The 15,336-nt window shown below is 40.0% G+C and overlaps 1 long non-coding RNA gene and 1 other non-coding gene across 2 annotated transcripts; one reads left to right on the top strand and one right to left on the bottom strand.

The window, feature by feature from the left end:
- The first annotated feature begins 509 nt into the window (after window positions 1-509).
- LOC134461958 (uncharacterized) lies at window positions 510-2,606 on the top strand. The gene is made up of 3 exons (XR_010037465.1): window positions 510-592; window positions 960-1,128; window positions 2,556-2,606. It is a non-coding gene; the product is annotated as an uncharacterized LOC134461958 (long non-coding RNA).
- Window positions 2,607-11,420: 8,814 nt separating this feature from the next.
- LOC134463529 (small Cajal body-specific RNA 14) lies at window positions 11,421-11,550 on the bottom strand. Its single transcript, XR_010037766.1, has one exon. It is a non-coding gene; the product is annotated as a small Cajal body-specific RNA 14 (non-coding RNA).
- Between the last annotated feature and the right edge of the window lie 3,786 nt (window positions 11,551-15,336).

Raw genomic sequence — 15,336 nt, 5'->3', positions numbered from 1 at the left:
GTATGTGTTGTACAATGATTTTTGTCCTGTAGTCATCCGGCCAAATTTGGTTTCTTCACAGGTCTACATGGGAAGCCTAAATCCCACCAGGCTCAACGGAGGAGGAGGAGGAGGAGGAGGAGGAGGAGGAGGAGGAGGAGGAGGAGGAGTAGGCAGGTTTAAAAAAAGGTTTGGGTCTTGGTATACTTCCTTACACTTAGTTTTGAACCATTCATCCTCTATTAGTCAATTAAAGATACAAACCCCAACTCCAAAGAAGTTGGGACACAAGGTAAATTGTGAATAATAACAAAATACTGACATTTTCAAAACGTCTGATTCTTACATTAGATGGAGAAAGGCACCAAGAAAACATATCAACCATCAAAACGACCAAAATGATTGTTTTGGGGGATATTCATGATTATGTAAAAATAACATGTCTCAAAATGTTTGTAATGTCCTATGTCATTCACTCATTTACTTCCCTCAGCTTGTACGATAGACGTCTAAAATCCTTCTGTCGACTGCTCTCTATTACCACGGCGCATCGACTTAGATGACCCCATCCCTTCAGCCAACTTCACCAGTTGCTCCCCATCTCATCAAGGAGGTAGACTCTCCTGTCATCTCATACATCACAATACATAGACCATCCATCATTCTTAAAATACAATATTTAGGTGCCTGTATCAAAGAGAAATATGGGATAGTCTGAGTTTCTTGTGTGTTCATTTGTTGGTTAGTTTGCGGTGCATGTGTGTTTCTGTCCACCAGAGAGTCTCATCTATAATATTATTGTCTTACATTGAACAGTTATACTGTAGAACACATTTCACATCACACATACACGTATTTCGCAGATTTCCAGGTGTAATTTTCAGATGAAGTGTGCCTACATAACCAAGACCATAGAAATGCATGCTGCCAACCACAGTAAGTGTAATGTTGACTTGGCTGTGTGGTTGTTTTGTCTATAGCCATTTTATCATTGCCACTGCCTTCCAGAAGGGACCAACCAACATGAACCAACAAGAATTACTCCAGGACTCAGGGATCAACACCTGGGTTTCAATTGGTTTGAGAGAGATGAAAAGGAATTGGAAGTGGGTAGGGTCAAAACAGTGGTACAGTCTACATAGAACACAGGTATATGCAGTATACCCACCTGAAAATGTATACACACCTAAAATTGATTAATTCAATATTTAGAATTAGTATATATATATACGTATATACAGTATACCCACCACAAAAAAACTGCTCAAATATACAGTATATCCACCACAAAAAAGTTAACTAAGTAAAGTAACTCACACCACTGGATCAAAATATTACAATATGCCATATTTTGTGAGGTCTTGTGAGCTGTAGTTTTAGGAATTCTGGAATGCTTCAGAATGCTTTTACTCTCATACCTCAATAGGTGCAGCTCTTCCATAGTTACAGTCCATTTAGCTTGGAAATTTGATGATGAATGTACAAGTAATTATTATACAGCCCTATACAAAGTTGCAAGAACATCCATTCACTTAAAATGCGCTTTCTCAACATTTGGATGTGATTATTTCTCGATAACTGCCTGTTGCACTATTAATGCCCAATGCTGATGGCAATGAGGTTTGTCACTTTAGATTCACTGTAACATCTCTCCGCAAGTAGAACTTAGTTACTTTTCCAATCCGCTGTGACATTACAATGACACCTACGATGCCCTCAAATGTTTCCATTCCAACGCATACCCCTTCCGTATCTTTTTAAATTTGATCATTTGACCAGGCAGCAATATTTGATGTCACAAACATTGTAATAATACATCTTTCAGTTACAGTTATTAATTAACCTTTTAATCCTACATAGTGCCGCTTTAAGTTATCTTGTAGTTGTGAGTGTGTATGTGCCAGGGTAAGTGCCTAATGCAACATGTTTCTCATTTTTCAGTTAGAGCAATAGAGCGGTTTTGTCCTATTCGCAATGAATGACAGTATCATCCCCAGATACAACAGATAAGTAGTAATTGCTATATTTCTACATCTAAACATACCAACTGTTTATATTCTAATAATGAATAATATTCTTTAGGTAAACTTTGCCATTGGGTATGACAATGAGCATCAAGCGCAATTTTTTATTTCACCTGACAGTGCTGTAGTACTTAAGTTGCACTTTATAGGATTGTGGTCAGAGTAGTTAGTAGAGTTGTAAATAAATAAATAAATAATAAATTGCCTAAAATTGATGACCATTGTAGTATCTTCAAAACTTTCAGTAAAGACAGATTATGTCTGCAAACAGGCAAATATGTAAATATGGTTATGAAATGTTTGCACTAGTCAGTCAGATTCATTGATGAACAGCAACATTCCTATGCATGAAAGGTAAATTACAGTATTTTATGATGTAAATGTGACAGATAATCTGACTGAGAAGCACGTTGTCGAATAGACGCAACCTCCACATCCTACATTTTTGCTAATTGTTGCCTAAATTTTGTGCATATATCATCCCAACTGTGCTGCTCAGTGATGAACTACTACTCTTTTTTGCTTGTTGCCCCTACCCCATTTCTTTTTCAGATGAAGACTTGAGGAAAATCGCCTTGTTTTCAGGACAAATTCCATTTTTTGCTTGAGGCTGGCTTGCTTGTTGACACTGGTATTGCTGCTTTTATATTGGGAAGCATCTACTTGTCTACTTGGCCCTTGAAGTGAAACTTGCCAATGTTCAGATTCTGAAGGGATATTGTTTTTGTTGCGAGACAAGTGGTCAGTGTTATGATAGGTTGGGAAACGATTAGTTGGTCTTTCAATCTGGGGGTTATACGGTAGGTTTGAATCCCACCTGACCTCTACCTACACCTTAATCCATGACTGAAGTGGGATAGGTGGACAGTGGGATATTAAATGATACACTATATAATTTCTGTGTAAGTATAAAGCATACTACACCTAATATAGTAATAATTACACGACTATACATTCATTTACATTTTTGGTGCTGTTTTCACGCAACTCTTATGGTGTAAGTAACACAGCCATCCGTTGGGTGGAAGATCCAGGTGCAAATCCTGGCAAGAGTGTCATACAATGCAGCACAAAAATGTATATATTTATTTATATAGTTTTTGAAAATAAAATACAGTTGAAAACTTGAGTAGAAGGACGTATAAGCTGTCATATTAGTCTGTATGTAAACAGAAAATAAATTCTCTCTTTTCCTCTCTTTTCTCTCTTTCCCCCTTTTCCCCCTCTCTTCCCCTTCTTTCCCCCACCGAGGCAGTCCATTATGCCCCATCTTTGTCTGCTAAAGCTGGTCCCAGGCCTACTGTCTTTTTAGCCCAGTTCTGTTAGGATATGATGGAACGTCTGTATCAGTCCGAGGCGTAATCGCCAGCACTCATGGTGTTAACCCATACGAAAATTGACCATGGTTTTACTGTAGTGGTTTTCTCATGACATGTCATGGTTTTTCTAAGTACTCTGAACCAGCCATGGTTTTTTGGGGTAACCATGGAAACCGTGGCCCTGACTAACCATGGATCATGATTATTCATGGTTTTCATGTTTTTTTGTTGGTTTCTATTTTTTTTAGCATTATTTGTGACTATGGGGGGGGGAAATATAGTTAATTGTGTTTCATGGTTATCCAAAAAACATGAAAACTTGTTCGCAGCCTTGGTGGTTAGGGAGATGGACTAAAGATCATAGGGAGTTGCCGGTTCGAACCACACCCTCACCTCTCCCTACACCTCCATCCGTGGCTGAAGTGCCTTTGAACAAGGACTTTCACCAGTATGTGCGCTCACTGCGCTGGATAAAGAAAGCAGCAGCTAAGTGTAATTTAAGGAATAATTATAAACCGTGGTAAAGCCATGGTTAGTTTTCAGAGTTAAACCATGGTTAATTTTATAGTTAAACCATAGTTGAACCACAGTAAAAAAAAAAAAAAAAAACATGCTGGACCATGCTCAAAATAGTATGAAAACCATGTTCGATTTCTTCAATATTGTTCACTAAGATAATCCCAAACACTAAGACATGCATGTACCTAACAGGAGAAGAGGCACCAGGAGAGGAGGTAGTCCTTGTGTCCTTGTGTCCTTGTGAAGGAGAGGAGACTATCTCAATAAATTGATTATTTTCACTTCTATCCCGGAACTTTTATTACTTTTTCTACACTGATTACATATGAAACTTGACTTATAAGTGTATGCAGATGTTGCCGTGATATTGATCACACATTTTGATCACACTTTTCTGGGTTAAATTGGTCCCCAATTTCATATAGGCCTTCTTTGTACTGCAGTGTTTCCCAATGGGGGTTCTACAGCCTCCCAGAGGGCATTCAGGCCAAATGAGCCCCAGATAGGAAACGGATCAGGGCCAGATGAGCCCCAAATGTATAATATGGATCAGGCACAGATCCGGGCCAAATGTTTTTCCACGTGTTGTAGTAGGTTATCTAGCTGATCTAGGCCAGTTGTGGCCCTCAAAATGCAATTAAAGGCACTATAGGAATGGAAATAGGACTGTAGAAACTTGGACTTCTGGGCCATTGCCATTTTGACCCTGGGCATGGGCCCGATAGGCTGTTGGTCTGATCAATCCTTGTTTAGCACACGTCACAAGGGCCGGATCACGCGATTAAAACCATGCTATTGGCCGATTGAGCTAGTCTTTAGGGTTCAAGGAACTCTTCTTGTCCGAAGAATATAAAAAGCTTTTATTCAAACATGGCTATTTTAAGTTAAAAACATGATCAGGGACCCATGCATAGTGGCGCAGAGCCTTCTTCAGGGTTTATTTTTGTGTGTTTTCCTATTTGTAGGTCATATTTCACACATATTTTTTGTGTAATTTTACATGCCTTCAATCTCTCAAAACAAGCATAGGCCTATTTAGACCAGGGCTTCGAACCGGTTCAAGGAACGAAAACGAAAACCAGGAACTTTTTGTATTTTACAGGGAACAGAAACGAAACCAGAAACGTTATTATTTTTTATGTTCTGGAACTGGAACACTTATTTAAAAATAATGGTAACCGGTTAATACCGGTTAATACCGTTCCTCAAACAAACAAAAAAAGTCATTATTTTCCTGCACATGTTACCATGACGGCTGAGGTTCACGTCCTGTGTGACATCAGACATTCTCTGACTGAATGGAGAGAGAGCTGTAGATTACAAAGTCTTCACTCCACATCTTAATTAAGAGAAACCACTGTCATACAAAAGGACAGAGTTTGCATTGCATTATTGTAAGACATTGCAGGGAAGCGCGTGTAAAGCGCACCGACAATGTTCGGCGTTATTGGGCATCCATGGCCGCTTCAAATATGCACAAACTCACAATGTCCATCATAGTGCTCCCCGTGACCCAAGTCAGCGTGGAGCGCACATTTTCATCATTGAGGTTTATTCTCTGCTGCTCCGCTTAGGTCGTCCCTGAATGACAAAATTCTGGAGGATATTCTTTTCATCCGCTTGAATAAACAGTTTTGAATGTAGGCTGACTCATTTGCACTTCCGTCTTTCTTGGTTAGTTAGGCCTATGGGGAGTAATCAGCTGACAGGAACGAAATTAACCGTTCCGGGAACAATATTTTTTGGTTCTAACCGGTTCGGGAACTTCAATTTATTGGTGGAACTCAGAACCGGAAACGTTATAATTCCGTTTCTGTTCGGAACGGAACGTTTGGAAAAAAATAATGGTTCAAAGCCCTGATTTAGACTGAAGTAAACTGTGAGTTGACTCTGGCAGAAGAGACCTAAAATGTACCTAAAATACCCCTTTGGCATCCAACAGGCAGGCTACAGAAGTAAAATTACTTTAGGCCCACTGAAGCCTGCAGACTGCTTTTGCTACTGATTATATTCACTCCCCAGATAACTCAAAACCTACTTGGAAATGTTTATTTTGAGTTGTGCAGTTAGGCATAATAGATGTGTGCCACTCTGAAATCAATGACTAATCAGTATTTTGATGTGAAATATGACACATTTTGGCAAGTAATTTTTTCTCACTTATTTGTTTTGCTATGCCCACTAACCTTCTCTCAAAATCGAGTTAAACATCCCTATTCTAGTGAAATTAATCGGTGGGTGTGTGCTGTGCTAATATGAACCTATTTCCAAGCAGAGATTCTTGGAAAAAATGTTGGCAGCAAACAACCATTACTTAGTACTTACAAGTCAATACATTATATGAAATCCCACTTAAACATCCACATATGTACTTCAATTCACAAGTCGATGTGTGCTGTGCTGAATTAAAAAAAATTCAGACATTTAAAGGGATGGTTGGAAATGCATCATTTTGGCAGTGAAGGGCTATGCCTTTTGATACATATAAGTAAATACATCATTGAAAACTAACTTAAACATGAGCATTTTTACTAGAATTGACAAGTTTAGGTATGCTGTGCTGAATTAGAACAGTTTTCAGACATTTCATTCAATGTAGTCACTGAAGGGCAGCCGAGAAGTTTGGAAATACATCATTTTTGCATGACTTCTTGCACTTATAAGTTAATAAATCATTCAAAATCCATTTAAACATCCACATTTGTACATAAATTGATACATTTATGTGTACTGGGCTAAAATAAAACAATTCCCAGTCATTGGAATCAGTGTGACCACTGTGGAGCAGCAGAGATGATTGGAAATACATAATTTTGGCAGCAAACTACTATGACTTTTTATACTTGTAAGTACATAAATCACTAAAAATCCACTCATACATCCACATATGTACTTGAATTGACAGATTCATGTGTGCTGTGCTTAAATCAAACCATTTTCAGGCATTTGACTTACATTAGCCACTGTGGGGCAACAGAATTGCTTGCAAAACGTCATTTTTTCCTGCTACAGTTATGACTTTTAATGGTTAACAGTCGATAAATTGTGCAAAAAATATCAAAACATCAATATTTTGAGTTATATTGATGCAGAAATGTGCAATCTAAAAAAATTGTATATATTGTATCAATTTTCTATGCTTTTTCAATGCTGAGTCCAAAGACATCCTAAAAAACTACCAGTGAAAGAGCTGCCGAGCCATTTTGGGCTTGGAATGCAAAATGCCATTTTTTTCATGGAATGTCAGCATATGGCACATATTTTGATAGAGTCTATAGTGACAAACTTGTCTGTAAAATATTAGGCCTCTACGTGCTTGTATGTTGCTGGGAGGCGTGGCCAAAGTTCAGAAACGTGGAATTTCAAGGGGGCGCTATAGAGTCTGTGAACATAGAAGTTGTAATTTTTCTTCACTTTGCTGTTCTGTGTGATACATAGATCTAACATACCAAATTTCAGGCGTCTACCTCATTAGGTGTTCCCAGTAGGAGGGGCCAAAGATGTGAAAAAATGCGAAAAAATTGAATTTCTAGGGGGCGCTACTGAGTCTGCAAATGTGTTGGCTGCATTTTGACTGTACTCATATGTTCAATGTGACTTAAATAAGTAACATATCCAATCTGAAGTCTGTATGTACTTCTGTATTCCAAGGGGGTGTGGCCAAAGTTGTAAAAAATGGAGAAAATGCATGAAATTGTAGGGGGCGCTATGGAGCCTGTGACTATGAAAGCTGTAATTTGACTTAACATTCTTATTATGTGAGATACAAAGATGTCACATGCCACATTTGGTATTGCCAGGTTGTTGTGTGTTGCCAGTAGGTGGCGCTAAAAGATGGAAAAAATGAATTTCTAGGGGGCGCTATTGAGTTAAACAATGAGTGATCAACAATTAGACTCCTATCCCATGTTTTGTGTGACACATTGATGTCGCATACCAAATCTTGTCATCCTATGATGAAAGAAAGTTAGAGATGCTAACCCTAACCCTAAGGCTCACAAATCCCATAGGCTGGATAGCCTATGGAAGGGGTGGGGAACCTATTTCATTCAAAGGGCCACTTCAAATTGCTTCAAGGGCTGTAAAAGTCCTGCAAGGGCCGTACTATGAATACAAACTAGGATTTCCCCCTGAACTTCAGGCGTATATGGAAGGCACCTTTACACAGACCACACCTTCTCTTGGTCCCCATAGTTAAATTGTATTTCAAATGGAATTTCTAAGATTCCTTTACAAAATATGTCAGATTTCATGTGAAGCTGCTCAACATCAAAATTATGCCGGGGGGCTGAATAAAACAAGAGACATAGGCTCCCCACCCCTGGCTGTGGTAGGCCTATTAGTTCACCCAGTTATTGAAAGCAAAAATGGGCACGTGGAATAGATTTTGCCGTCGGAGACAACATAAATTGCCCCGAAAAGTATGAAATCTCTGGCTGCTTGATTGATGCCAGGGACTGGAGGTAAAACTAAATGCATAACTAGGTGAGTTCTACAGAGCCTACAGTACATAAATTGCAAGTAGATTACACTTCTTAAAAAAGGTGCAGTGTAATATTTGTAGCAGTTTATTTCCAGAATTCATGGTGCCCTTTAACAAATGTTACCTTTTCCACCAATATATACCACCACCATCAAATTCAAGTGTTCATTATGACTTGGGAAAACTGCACTGTTCACACACGAAAAGAAGGATCTTCTCCATGTCCGCCATTTTGAATTTCCATAAATACATTGTAGTTACCATCCACCCTTTTTTGATTTTCTCATATTATATATGTATAGGTCCTATCCAAGCATTATTCATGAATGTGCATATCTTTTTCTTCTCAGTGTTTTCAGTACATTTAATGATGTTTTGTTTGCTCCCATACACTTATGCTTAATTTGACCATCCTGGAGTTTGGCCTTACGAAGCTCATTAACCTTGACCAAGGTGCACACTGTCAGAGCACAACATAAAGACACATATAGTAGGCTAAGTGTTAAAGTTGTGCGCGTCAACACAAACTTGTTTCATTAGTTCCAAAAACGTGATATAAAAATATCAAAATGCAAAACAAATATATGATTTCAAATGATAACTTGTGTGTAAACCTTATATTATTCACAATAAGGAAAATACAAAAATGTGGGCCACTGTGACCCTTCCATCATGATGAAAATTACACAAATTAAGTGCTTAATTAACATAAAATCATGTACAATTTTCTGATGTATTGGGACAAATAATGGGAAATACTCAAGGTAGAATAGATTAGATTAACTTTAATAATACAGAAGGAAATAATGGTGTCCAGCAGCAAACACAAATACACAAATTCTATTGCAAGAGGAAAAAGCAGTCATCCACATTACTGTACAGTACACAGTAAACCAACAAGGTGCAAAAGTGTTCAGATTAAATAACTTGGGGTGGATCATAGTGTCCTAAAATCTGTCCAGATTTGCAGTATAGTGCAGACTATTAATAAAAAATAGGGTAAATAATATCAGTCTAATTACAACTCTTAAAGGAGGAAAAGGTGACTTATAACACACACACACACACACACACACACACACACACACACACACACACACACACACACGCACGCACGCACGCACGCACGCACGCACGCACGCACGCACGCACGCACGCACGCACGCACGCACGCACACTGGAATGGACACAGATGTTTGCAACACCGGACTCACAGAAGTGCTTTCTATATTCCCACAACACTATGTCAAGTCTATCATTACAAAATAGATACCACATTCTAATACCAAACAAAAGACTGCTAGTGGGAGGGTGGCAGATGAATGACATGTCCAGGGTCCAGCCAAGGCTGTCAGCAGCTGGATAGGCTTTGGGCCAGGCCATTCATGGTGCAGCTCTTTCTTGCTGTCGGATTGCTCCTCTAATTACACCTGAAAAAAAACAACAAAAAAAACATATGTAACATGGCATGAATAATTCTGACGATATACACATGAACAGTACAACAGCAGCAGAGTGGCAGTAATCAACGTCATCCTGCATATTTTGCCACTCGGGGCTCAAACCCGCAACTTGCCAGTCAACGCTCAGTGCTACCAATACTATATGAGACTTTGAGAGTGAGGTTTACTAACATAATATCTGTCGTGACTTAATTCTACATTAACTCTTTGAAAGCTCTTTCCGTTGATGTTGTTGCAAGCCGTTTCAGCTGCGAGCTGCTTGTGCCTTGCTCAAGGGCACTTCAGCCACGGATGGAGGTGTAGGATGAGGTCAGGGGGGATTCGAACCGGCAACCCCTAGATTGAAAGACCAACTCTCTAACCACTCGGCCAAAGATGGGGCATAATGGACTGCCTCGGTGGGGGAAAGAAGGGGAAGAGAGGGGGAAAAGGGGGAAAGAGAGAAAAGAGAGGAAAAGAGAGAATTTATTTTCTGTTTACATACAGACTAATATGACAGCTTATACGTCCTTCTACTCAAGTTTTCAACTGTATTTTCTTTTCAAAAACTATATAAATAAATATATACATTTTTGTGCTGCATTGTATGACACTCTTGCCAGGATTTGCACCTGGATCTTCCACCCAACGGATGGCTGTGTTACTTACACCATAAGAGTTGCGTGAAAACAGCACCAAAAATGTAAATGAATGTATAGTCGTGTAATTATTATTATATTAGGTGTAGTATGCTTTATACTTACACAGAAATTATATAGTGTATCATTTAATATCCCACTGTCCACCTATCCCACTTCAGTCATGGATTAAGGTGTAGGTAGAGGTCAGGTGGGATTCAAACCTACCGTATAACCCCCAGATTGAAAGACCAACTCCCTAACCACAATGCCACAGTTGAACCGTGGAGGATAATACAAAGCTCACATTCAGGGTTCCCATTCCTAAGTTGATGATAAATTCTTTGACTTTTCCATGACTTCCCTGACCTAAAATCTGAACTGTCATGACTGGTTGTATATGGAAATGTACAATATAACAACTGAGCTGACATCAAGGACATGTCACGGTCATTGGAAAGGCTATGTTATATGAAATATGATCGGAAAACAAACAGGTTATTAACAGCCCCCTAAAATAAACAGCATAACAGTTTTGTTAAAAGTGAACTCAAACAGAAATTACATTTGCAATACAAAATGTTAATCTTCTTAGGGTGCCTAGGCCAAGTGGGAAGTGTTTCTTTTCAAGGCAGCCAATATAACTGAACGCTGGTAGAAAACCCTGACACAAGCTTCTATAGCCCCGATTGTATGTGGATGAAGCTGTGGGCTCACCTGAAGTGTAAGGTCACATGATTCACCAGAGGCTGGCTGCTGAGGTGGAGGGACGTCCACATCCCTCACAAGCCCTGGCCACCCAAACACACACACACCCACACACACACACAAAATAAAGGCTTTAATAATGAAACGTTACCACAATTACAACTGCAAGACAAATATGAAAACCCAACGTGCACAGTATATTATGATGCTACAGGTTTCTATCTGTGAAGAGTCCAGGTCATGATTGCAATTTAGCTTCTTTGACTGAACAATTTAACAATTTGCATAAATAGACAGCCATAGTAGTGTGTGTATGGAACCATCGCACAGGGAACCCAATGTCTTGACAGGCCCTGTGGGCAGGAACCATTCTCTCTTTGTGTGGCGTCACGGACTGCGGTACACTGCTCAGTACTGTAGCCAACACCTGAACACCATCTAAAACACATGGGTATTGAACCTGAACTCTTCTGAACATAAGGACATTTTAAAACATACGTTTGTGAGACTATTATATGAGCCATGAGTCAGTCATGACTGAGAATGATGAAAATTAGGTAAACTTACTTTTGGTAGAAGCTGCTGATCATGACAGGTCTGATTTCCATCTGAAAGACGTGTTCCTAATCATAAGGCCTGGTTTTGTAGTACCTCAAGCACGATCTACAAGACACAGTCAAGATTTACGATGACAGTTTAATATAAAAAGTAAGGACATACAATAAGAGACAGTGAAAGACAGTCATACTAGAACCCTTTGTGTGACAAAAAAACTTGACTATATTTCTTTAAAATAATGCCTGCATTTTTCTTTTAAATAAATAAATGAAACAAAAGATGAGATGGAAAACTTCCCATTGTGCCATAGTATGCTAAAAAAAACCACACAAGTTGCCTTGATGTTGAGAGTGGCATGGGAGTTGTAGCTGTCCATTACTTGACACATTGCCAGTAGTGTACCGTTCAACTGGGGATGTTTCAGCCTTTTGACATTTCACAACGTTATCAAAGGGGGATAGCTAGAGGGTTATCAAGCCTGAGCTTGTGTCCCATACCCAATGAAGCGTCCAAAAAGATGAACCTAGCCCCACAATTGTGACAAATGGGCTCTACTGACTGAACTCACTGAGTGCGTTACAATATGCGACCTTGCTCCCTCCACTTGTGCTTGTGGCCTCGCCTCGACTCCTGGCCCCTCCTCTGTGGAGAAAGCAATAAAGTTTCCTCACTGTCAGCCTCGCCACAACAACTTTTGAGGGACTGTTTTTCATTCACCATCCCAATTGCAAATGAGAAAAAGACTTTACAATTGAGCTTTTGCAAGATATTGAAATACAATGCTGTTGTCAGTGATGTCATCGTGACATATTACTTCCTGGTACGAGGAAACAAGTGGAGGAAGCAAGGTCGCATATTGTAACGCACTCACTGTGTGAATGGGAGGAGGCCCTCATGGTGCAGGTGGGGGAAGGTGCTGCAGATCACAGCGATCTCCAGTGGTGGTGCAGTTTCTTTATGCGTGTCACCGGCTCTTGGAGGTCCATCTCTGTGTTCAGGTAGTAACTCTGGGGGAGAGGAGAGGAGGACCGTTATAGGAGCCGACTCAGAAAATATAAACCGCGCCACCAGTTAGTATTAGCACCACATGTTACACACGTTAGCATGAATTCTGGAAATTAACAGCTAAAAATCTTACACAGTGTACCTTTAAGGAAAAGGACACCCAACCAAAAATCAAGCATGGTGTTCGATCTATAATATTATGTCACCCCATTGTTGTATCAGGCGTTGGAGGCTTTGACCGCATCACAGGTATCATCATTTATCGGCAAAAGTGTAACCATGTGCAAGAACACTAGGTTTGAGGTGAGGATCATGTGTACTCCAGCAAGACAAAAACCCAAAGCACACATCCACAAGCAAAGTGGATTGGTTGTAAAATGAAAGAACACACACTTCTAAACTGGCAGGCAATGATTCCGGGTATAAATCTTGTTGAAAACAACCCTATACCTCTTCAAGATCATGAACATATTGCAAAGAAAGAGTGGCTAAAACCTTTGGAGGCTGCCATTGCTGTCTAATTGTGTGCAATCAACCTGTAAAGGAGGGGTGCCAATAGTTTCTTGAAATCACAAAATCCATTTGGAAAAAAAACTTTGCTATTCAAAATATCTTTGGATGTTCAATTAAAAGATCCTGGTGGTAAAAGTTATGTATATATCTTCTGGTGCATCTTCATCAGTTTATCCAAGCTTCTGAAGGATGACTTGTCTTCAGTTGCCCCTGCCCTTATTCTGCTGCAAACCTATCCTACTCAGACTTGGGTATGATGCAGATGGGTCTATGACATTTTTATTTGCTTACCGGTATGTAAGGTTGTACAACCATAGCTAATGCTCATAAACGAATAAGTAATTGGCAATTAATGTACAGGTAATGCATGCACTTCTTAGACAATCCAGTAAAAACAAAAATCATTTAATTCATAAAGGTGGCAATAGCTGTAGTTGCATTACCCTTATGTCTGCTACTACTACAAATTTGTCATTGACCTAGATATACAAAGGGGTTGTGATCGTCAGAAAATCTGAGATTCTCTTGAGTAAGGCTTCTCACCCCACTTGCTCAATGTGCCTGAAATAATAATTGTAAGTTTGTTCTGGATAAGCTAAGGGTGGTTAACTCTGGGTCTAATCAAAGTCTCTCTCTCTTAATGCATTTCAGTCTAAAGCACCTGCAAAAAAACATCCACTGAATGCCTAAGCCCCACACCTGCTGCAGTAAGAGGCTACGACCTAAAGATCTCAGCTATTTAAAAGCTAGGGCCCTCATCTTGCATTAGAATGTGTGCATTGTCAGCTCTAACATATCCACATTTTTAATTAAAAAAAAGCTCAAATCTCAAGAGCCTGAATAATTTGTATATGTCGCTCAAGGCACCAAAGCTCAAACAACGTATACGCAGCATCATCCTAAAATGGGTTAAATATGGTCTCTGGTCTAACAGTGTGTGTCATTTGCCATTGGTGTTAAGTCTTTGTTATGCTTCCCTAACATTCAAGACAGAAGTGACAAAATGTGTGCCTTCATTTCTCAGACACGGAAATAAATACTTCAGAGCAGGCCCTGCAATGGCCAAACGGTAGGGCACTTGTCACTTGCACTTGTCACTTACCATGCGGATGACCCGGGCTTCGATTCCCGGCCAGGGTCCTTTGCCGCCCCTTCCCAGTCTCTCTCCCCACTCGCTTCCTGTCATCACCTTCACTGTCCGGTCATAAATAAAGTAAAAAAACAAAACAAAAAAGACAAATAAATAAATAAAGTCCACCAGTAATTGAAACTTCAAAAAGAAGTTCAGTGACATACAATTAAAATCTTTTGCCTAAAATGACCTGGATGAATGACAATCTTCAATGAAAATCCAGTAATGAGATGCAGATTATGAAAGTCCATTGGGAAACTCCAACTCCAATTGTCATTGTGACACAGCACTGCACACAACAAAATTGCATTTATGTCTCACCCGTGCAAGGGGGTAGCCCTCAATGGCGCCCCTCAAAAATACTGAATCAAACAAAGATATCGCAAACCACGCCCACTCAATGCAAAAGCGTGTGCTCAAGTTGGGTCTCCTAAGGGGGCGTTGTCCCCTACTTCTTCTTCTCTTTTTGAGGTGTTTGCGCAAGACGTGCGCTACCGCCATCTACAGCGCTAAGGGGACTTCATTGATTCTCAACCTCAGGACTCCGAAGGTCTCCTAACCGAAGGTCTCCTAAAGGGGCGTTCACCCGACATAAAGTGGATACCGGAAAGGAAACAAAATGACGCTTCTTGGTTACATCCACTTTCTTTGACGGTACCAAAGATTCTCTGTTCTAAACGTCTCTGACGGTACCATTATCAGGGTACCTCAGTCATGGAGGAGGATGGGGGAGAGCACTGGTTGGTTACTCCCCTCACCAACATGGTGGGTCGGGAGTCGAACCAGCAACCTTTGGGCTACAAGTCTGCTACCCTAACCGCTTACCCATGACTGCCATTGAGAGTAAATAGAATGGAGGCCAAAATTCTATTTCATTGTTGAAGCCAAGTTGGAGCCAAGGTTGGACCCAAAAAGACCAAAAAATGGCCAAATCCCATTCATTCCTATGAGAGACATAAAACCCTGTATCTCCCTTAAATGCCACTCCAGGGGGATCATTTTTCGCTCAACTAGTA

This window comes from Engraulis encrasicolus, chromosome 14, assembly GCF_034702125.1.
Source record: "Engraulis encrasicolus isolate BLACKSEA-1 chromosome 14, IST_EnEncr_1.0, whole genome shotgun sequence".
NCBI classification, from domain to species: Eukaryota; Metazoa; Chordata; class Actinopteri; order Clupeiformes; family Engraulidae; genus Engraulis; species Engraulis encrasicolus.
The sequence above is the reverse complement of the archived record's forward strand: the minus strand, read 5'-3'. Positions and strand labels throughout refer to the sequence as shown.